General features: G+C 46.1%; 1 long non-coding RNA gene across 2 annotated transcripts in view; it reads left to right on the top strand.

Moving 5' to 3' along the window:
- LOC127492625 (uncharacterized) overlaps positions 1 to 2,198 on the top strand; it is a 95,936-nt gene extending 93,738 nt beyond the window's left edge. The window contains exon 5 of one of the 2 annotated variants that reach the window (XR_016222768.1): positions 1,538 to 2,198. This is a non-coding gene — a long non-coding RNA (uncharacterized LOC127492625). The remainder of the gene's footprint in view (positions 1 to 1,537) is intronic. The other variant, XR_007922242.3, reaches the window with a different exon arrangement.
- Positions 2,199 to 6,212: the final 4,014 nt, after the last annotated feature.

Here is a 6,212-nt window from a genome sequence, read left to right on the forward strand (position 1 = left end):
CCAGGAGCCAGGAGCCAGGAGCCAGGAGCTTCTTCCCAGTCTCCCACGCGAGTGCAGGGGCCCAAGGACTTGGACCATCTTCTACTGCTTTCCCAGGCCACAGCAGAGAGCTGGGTTGGAAATGGAGCAGCTGGGACTTGAGCCGGCGCCCATATGGGATGCCGGTACTGCAGGTGGTGGCTTTACCCGCTACACCACAGTGCCGGCCCCTCTTTTATATTTTTATTAAGTTATTAAAGTTCTCTTTCAAAGTTTGATTGACATGAGCAATGATTATGCACTTTCAAAGAAGAGATATTAGCCTGGACTCTATGCAATGAATCTTTCCTCAATTTCTTCCTATCAGAAGACAAATTTTCAAATGTGCATGCCCAGGCTGGCATTGTGGCATAGCAAGTTCAAGTCCCCTACAAGTTCCAGCTGCTCCACTTCCTTTTTTTTTTTTTGACAGGCAGAGTGGACAGTGAGAGAGAGAGAGAGAGAAAGGTCTTCCTTTGCCGTTGGTTCACCCTCCAATGGCCGCCGCGGCCAGCGTGCTGCCGCCGGCGCACGACGCTGATCCGAAGGCAGGAGCCAGGTGCTTCTCCTGGTCTCCCATGGGGTGCAGGGCCCAAGCACTTGGGCCATCCTCCACTACACTCCCTGGCCACAGCAGAGAGCTGGCCTGGAAGAGGGGCAACCGGGAAAGAATCCGGCGCCCTGACCGGGACTAGAACCTGGTGTGCCGGCGCCGCTAGATGAAGGATTAGCCTATTGAGCCACGGCGCCAGCCCAGGTGCTCCACTTCCAATTCGCCTCCCTAATAATGCACCTTGGAAAGCAGTGGAAGACGACCCCAGTGCTTGGGCCCCTTCACCCATGTAGGAGACCCAGAAGAAGCTCCTGGCTCCTGGTTTTGGCCTGATCCAGCCTCAGATGCTATTTGTGGCTATTTGGAATGTGAACCAGCAGTGGCAGACTCACACACACACACACACACACACACTCACTCTCTTTCTCTCTCTCTCTCCTCCCTCCCCTCCTCCCCTCCCCTCCCCTCTCCTCACCTCCCCTCCCCACCCCTTCCCTGTCCTCCCCTTCCTTTCCTTCCCTTCTCTCTGTAAATCTCCTTTTCAAATAAATAAAAAATAAATCCTTTTTTAAAAAAAGAACTCATTCCTATTGTGAGAATTGCTAACATATGTTTGACAGATAAAGAAATATCAATACATATGTGCATGCTGTGTTTACAATTTCCAAAGTGTTTTCATGTGATATTATTTGGTCATCTTTCTGTCCCTTCTGACTAGTTATCTTCCACAAAATTTCCAATGTGTCTTGTGGCTCTAAGACATTAATATCTCTAGAAGAGGGGCTCTCTCCCTACCCCCACAGCTGAATTCTCACAGATCCAGATTATGTAAGTTATTTTGCTTACTGGGGGTACCCTAAATGGCATCTCAGAACAACCTGTGTGCTAGAAAAGTGGTCCTTCCTCCTCTTCCCATGATTCCTGTGTTCTCTAAGACCCACTCCTCTGTGCTTATGCATCCTACAGGCTCTATGATGGACCACTTTCTCTGCAGCTCCACCTGTGTTCTCATGGAAGTCAAGAGGGTGCCGCCTGCTTGTGGATGCCGCACTGGCTTGCTGTCAGGCCTCTAGCTTCTTGACAAGAGGGCTCCCCAGGAAAGAGAGAGGCATCTCTGGGACCTGTTGCCCCTTGATACTACGGTTCCTGAGCCCCAGTCTTTCTTCCAGGGCTTGTGGCTTTTCATTCCCACCAGGCCCCGACCTGGCATGATCCTTAGGTTCTCCTCCGACAGACCTCTCAGCACGCCCAAGACCGTGGCACCTACTCTGGATTCCCAGACCTGGTTTCAGTGCCCAGTTCCCTAGATGAGAATTCCCTGATGCCTGCCTAGGTGGCTGTGGACAAGTTCTCCTTCCTAGGCACTGTTTTATATCATAGCCCCCAAAACTCTAACCAGGACAACTCTCACCTCATCTCTCCTTATGTTCTCACTAATCCCCTCTCTGCTGCTTCCCTGCCGCCACCACCCACCCATCACCACTCCCCCCAGCCCAGACAAGCTCTAGCCTTTCTTCTCAGTCTTGCTCTTGCTCAGCCCCAGGGACTAACCCCTCTGTGATCTCAGCCTTGCCTCCCTGCCTGGCTCCCTTCTAATACCAGTCAGAGCTGTCAAGAGCAGCCTCTCTGGCACCAAGTCTAAAATAAATCAAATGGTGAGATCATAAAGTTGTAATTGTGAAATGTATGAAGTATACAATCACAAAGCAGTATAGTCCTACATACATTCATACAGGGCACAACCTAACAACTAGCCATGAGAGTCCAAAATCCCTTAAGCTGGCTGATAAAAATAGCAGCTTAAGTGCTACAAAGATCAAATGGATAAGAACAAGTGGTAAAGTGACTATGTAGATGCAAACAGAGTTAAACTGTTCATATTATAGAGTTCAATGTTTGGAAACAAGAATAGACAGAATTAAAAAGGAGTTAAGGTGCCAATACTGGAAGCTGTCTATACAGCAGACTTATAGAATGATAATCACTTTAAGTAGCACTCTGACTTCAGAATCAGCCCTTAAGGCATTCCAATTTGGCTGGAAAGCCCAGGAAGAGCATTTCAGGCATGGAAAGCCAAGACGCTCTGGGCAAAAGGACCCCTGTGGGTGAGACCCCAGTGGAAAGAAGTGGCCGCCAAAGAAAGGTACTTTTCTCTGAAGGGAGGAGAGAACTTCCACTTTGCTTATGGCCTTGTTGAGCTTCTGGCTCCAAAAGGCTTCCACAGCTGAGGCAGCCCATGCCAAGAGCCTTGGGTGATCACTGATGTCATATAAAATGTATTATTTATTAAATAAACAAGAGTCACTGTGCACTAAGTTCCCATGCAGGACCTCTGTCCACAAAGAGTTGTATCATGAGACTTAATAGTAAAACATGCTCTCAAAAATCACTTCCTTTTAGTGTATTAAAAGGATGATATTATTATGTCTCCTAAGTTATAGTCATGTCCAAGAGCTCACAAAAGATGTTTTATCCTTGGGTTCTTTAAAGACAATTAAGTTTCAAACAGGAAAGAAGGGGGAGGAAGGAAGAGAGAAGAAAAAGGAAAAAAAAAATGTGAAAACACCATCAAGAAGCAACAAATAACAGCCCTTGTTTAAGCTGTTGAGGAATAGTTCTCTTAGTTATTTTACTCTTCTTTTTCTTTTTCTTTTCTTTTCTTTTCTTTTTCTTTTTCTTTCCCCTCCCCTCTCCTCTCCTCTCCTTTTCTTTTTCCTTTTCTATTTCCTTTTCTTTTTCCTTTTCTTTCTCAGACCAAATAGGAGAGGAGGGAGGAAGGGAAGGGGAGTGGGTGGGACGATGAGGGCGATGGGAAGAATCACTATGTTCCTGATGTTATATTTACAAGATACATACAAATAAATACAAATTTTTAAAAAATAGAAGTGGAGCTGCATTGCATTTAAAAATTTTTCTGTTTGTAAAATACTATTAATAAAATGGGAAGTTGAAATATAAAAAAAATCAAATAGGCCGGTGCCGTGTCTCACCAAGCTAATGCTCCACCTGCAGCGCAGGAACACCCAGTTCTAGTCCCAGTTGGGGCGCCGGTTCTGTCCAGGTTGCTCCTCTTCCAGTCCAGCTCTCTGCTGTGGCCTGGGAGGGCAGTGGAGGATGGCCCAGGTCCTTGGGCTCCTGCAACCGCATGGGAGACCAGGAGGAAGCACCTGGCTCCTGGCTTCGGGTCGGTGCAGCGTGCTGGCCGTAGCGGCCATCTGGGGGGTGAACCAACAGAAAAAAGAAGACCTTTCTCTCTGTCTCTCTCTCTCTCACTGTCTAACTCTGCCCTGTCAAAAAAGAAAGAAAGAAAAAAAGAAAAATCAAATCAAATGATGATGTCCATGAATAAACGTTGAGAGTTTTTGCATACATTAAATATCATCTTCTGCAATGCATTTTAGATGGCCATAGAACAGGTATTTTTATGCTAGAGGCTAGGGATTCCCAGAGCTCCTCCGCAGTAATTCAGAAAGCATTAGCACCACAGTGAAACTTGTTCCTGAACACCTCACCATAGGAATGTTTAAACCCAAACTGTGTATTTGTTTTTAGAAGAGGATCACAGATACTATACTTGAAAAGCATTTTATTTGTATCTCCCCAAAGGTGGTCAAAGTGAACATAAAACACTTGGAAAACTATTCCTATAAAGTGATCATCTTCTTTAGAAATGTTGCTTTTTTGAGCTCAAAATAATTCTAAGTGAGAACTCTGCTCCAAAAATTACAATTTCTTTTTTCATCAAGACTTGCTGTAGTATGCCTACTCATGTTTTATTTCTAATGTGAAGACTTTTGTCAAATCTATTATGATTGAAATACCAAATCATTTTGCATGAACATTTTCATGAGTGAGGGAGAGAAAACTGATTCTTAATTTGAGAAAAAAAATTAAAAGAGAAATTTCATTTACATGTACAAAAACACTTTGTAACTGTAATCCAGGAAATAAATATGCAATAGTATTATGGAGAGAAGGTAGCTCCTAAAGTAAAATGTTTGGTATAGTATGAATTCAAGAAAGCCTTCATAATAGCAGGGGGAAAAGTGGACACTAAATTGGGTTAAAGTCATGGGAGGGGGAAGGATTAAGATGGTGGAGTAGGGAGGGAGTTTGCTGCTCTTGTCTAGGAGAAGATAGTTTTGAAAAAGTGGAAAGAGTGTAATCTCAGTAAAGAGTTAGGGAGAAAAGAGCAGAGGAAACCCTATGAAAATTGGAGGGAAACACTAGACCTATGTGTAGGGCGAGGACATGCAAAACATGCAGCCAAGAGCCTCTGCAACAGTGTTGGACAGTGAGGTGAGACCAGACTGCAGCAGTCCAAGCCACTGGCAAAAAAAGCTGCCGGAAGAACCTAGAGAGAATCTGGCTTAGAACCCTGTGGGGGATAGTGTACCCACTAAACTAGAGGAGAAAAAACAAGGTGGGGGCACATTTTCTCTCTTCTTGATCACCTTGCAACTGCATCCTGTAACAAGCTGATAGAGGCCAGTGCTGTGGCTCACTAGGCTAATCCTCCACCTTGCGGCGCCAGCACACCGGGTTCTAGTCCCGGTCGGGGCGCCGGATTCTGTCCCGGTTGCCCCTCTTCCAGGCCAGCTCTCTGCTGTGGCCCGGGAGTGCAGTGGAGAATGGCTCAAGTGCTTGGGCACTGCAGTCCATGGGAGACCAGGATAAGCACCTGGCTCCTGCCATCGGATCAGCGCGGTGCACCAGCTGCAGTGCGCTGGCCGCGGCGGCCATTGGAGGGTGAACCAACGACAAAAGGAAGACTTTTCTCTCTGTCTCTCTCTCTCTCTCTCACTGTCCACTCTGCCTGTCAAAAAATAAAAATAAAAAAAAATAAATAAAATAAAATAAAAACAAGCTGATAGAGAGCAGGTGCCATTTTGGAGATACCTAACAGTTGTGCCAGCTCATGTCCATGCCTAACAACCAGCCAAGTAGAGATCTCTGATTCTGGTGGGGAGGACAGACAGGGGGCTGGGTGCTCATGACTGTGGGAGGCTTGTGTGCCGGGACTGTGAAAACACTGACACTACGTGGGAGGACTCAGGGTGCAGTGGGGACATTGGGCAGTCACTGTGGGAGGCTCCACACAACCAGATCTCCCTGGTTACCTGGTGAGGGACATTGCTGGGGAATCTGAGCTCCCACTGAGGAATACACAGATCCTTTGTGTGGCCCTTGGGGTGGAGCAGACGAATATTATACCCACTGGGGCTAGCGCCCAGGCACTGGTCTTCTTTGAGGAGAGGAGCCCAGCTAAGTCTACACCAACAGACAAGAACAAACTTCCCCTCTGATTAAAATAAAAGAGATTTACTATGTCAAACCACCTTAGACACGCCATTCACCCTAGAGAACTAAACAGCTACTTGGCCATACCCACCACATGCCTCTAGGTATTCCCTGAAAGCAGACACTCCACTAATGCACACAGACACAGTCCAAAGATAAAAGCCACCACAGTGAAAAACCAAAGAAGAAATCCTCAAGTATCTCCACAAATGCCAAATAGCAAATGCACCAATTCAAAAAAACAAGAATATGGAAGACAACATGATGCCTTCAGAAGAACACAACACTTCAATACTAGATTGTGAAGATGATGAAATTGAAGACATGCCAGAAATGAAAT

Source organism: Oryctolagus cuniculus, chromosome 16 (genome assembly GCF_051225735.1).
Source record: "Oryctolagus cuniculus isolate XC-2025 breed Fujian yellow rabbit chromosome 16, ASM5122573v1, whole genome shotgun sequence".
NCBI lineage: Eukaryota > Metazoa > Chordata > Mammalia > Lagomorpha > Leporidae > Oryctolagus > Oryctolagus cuniculus.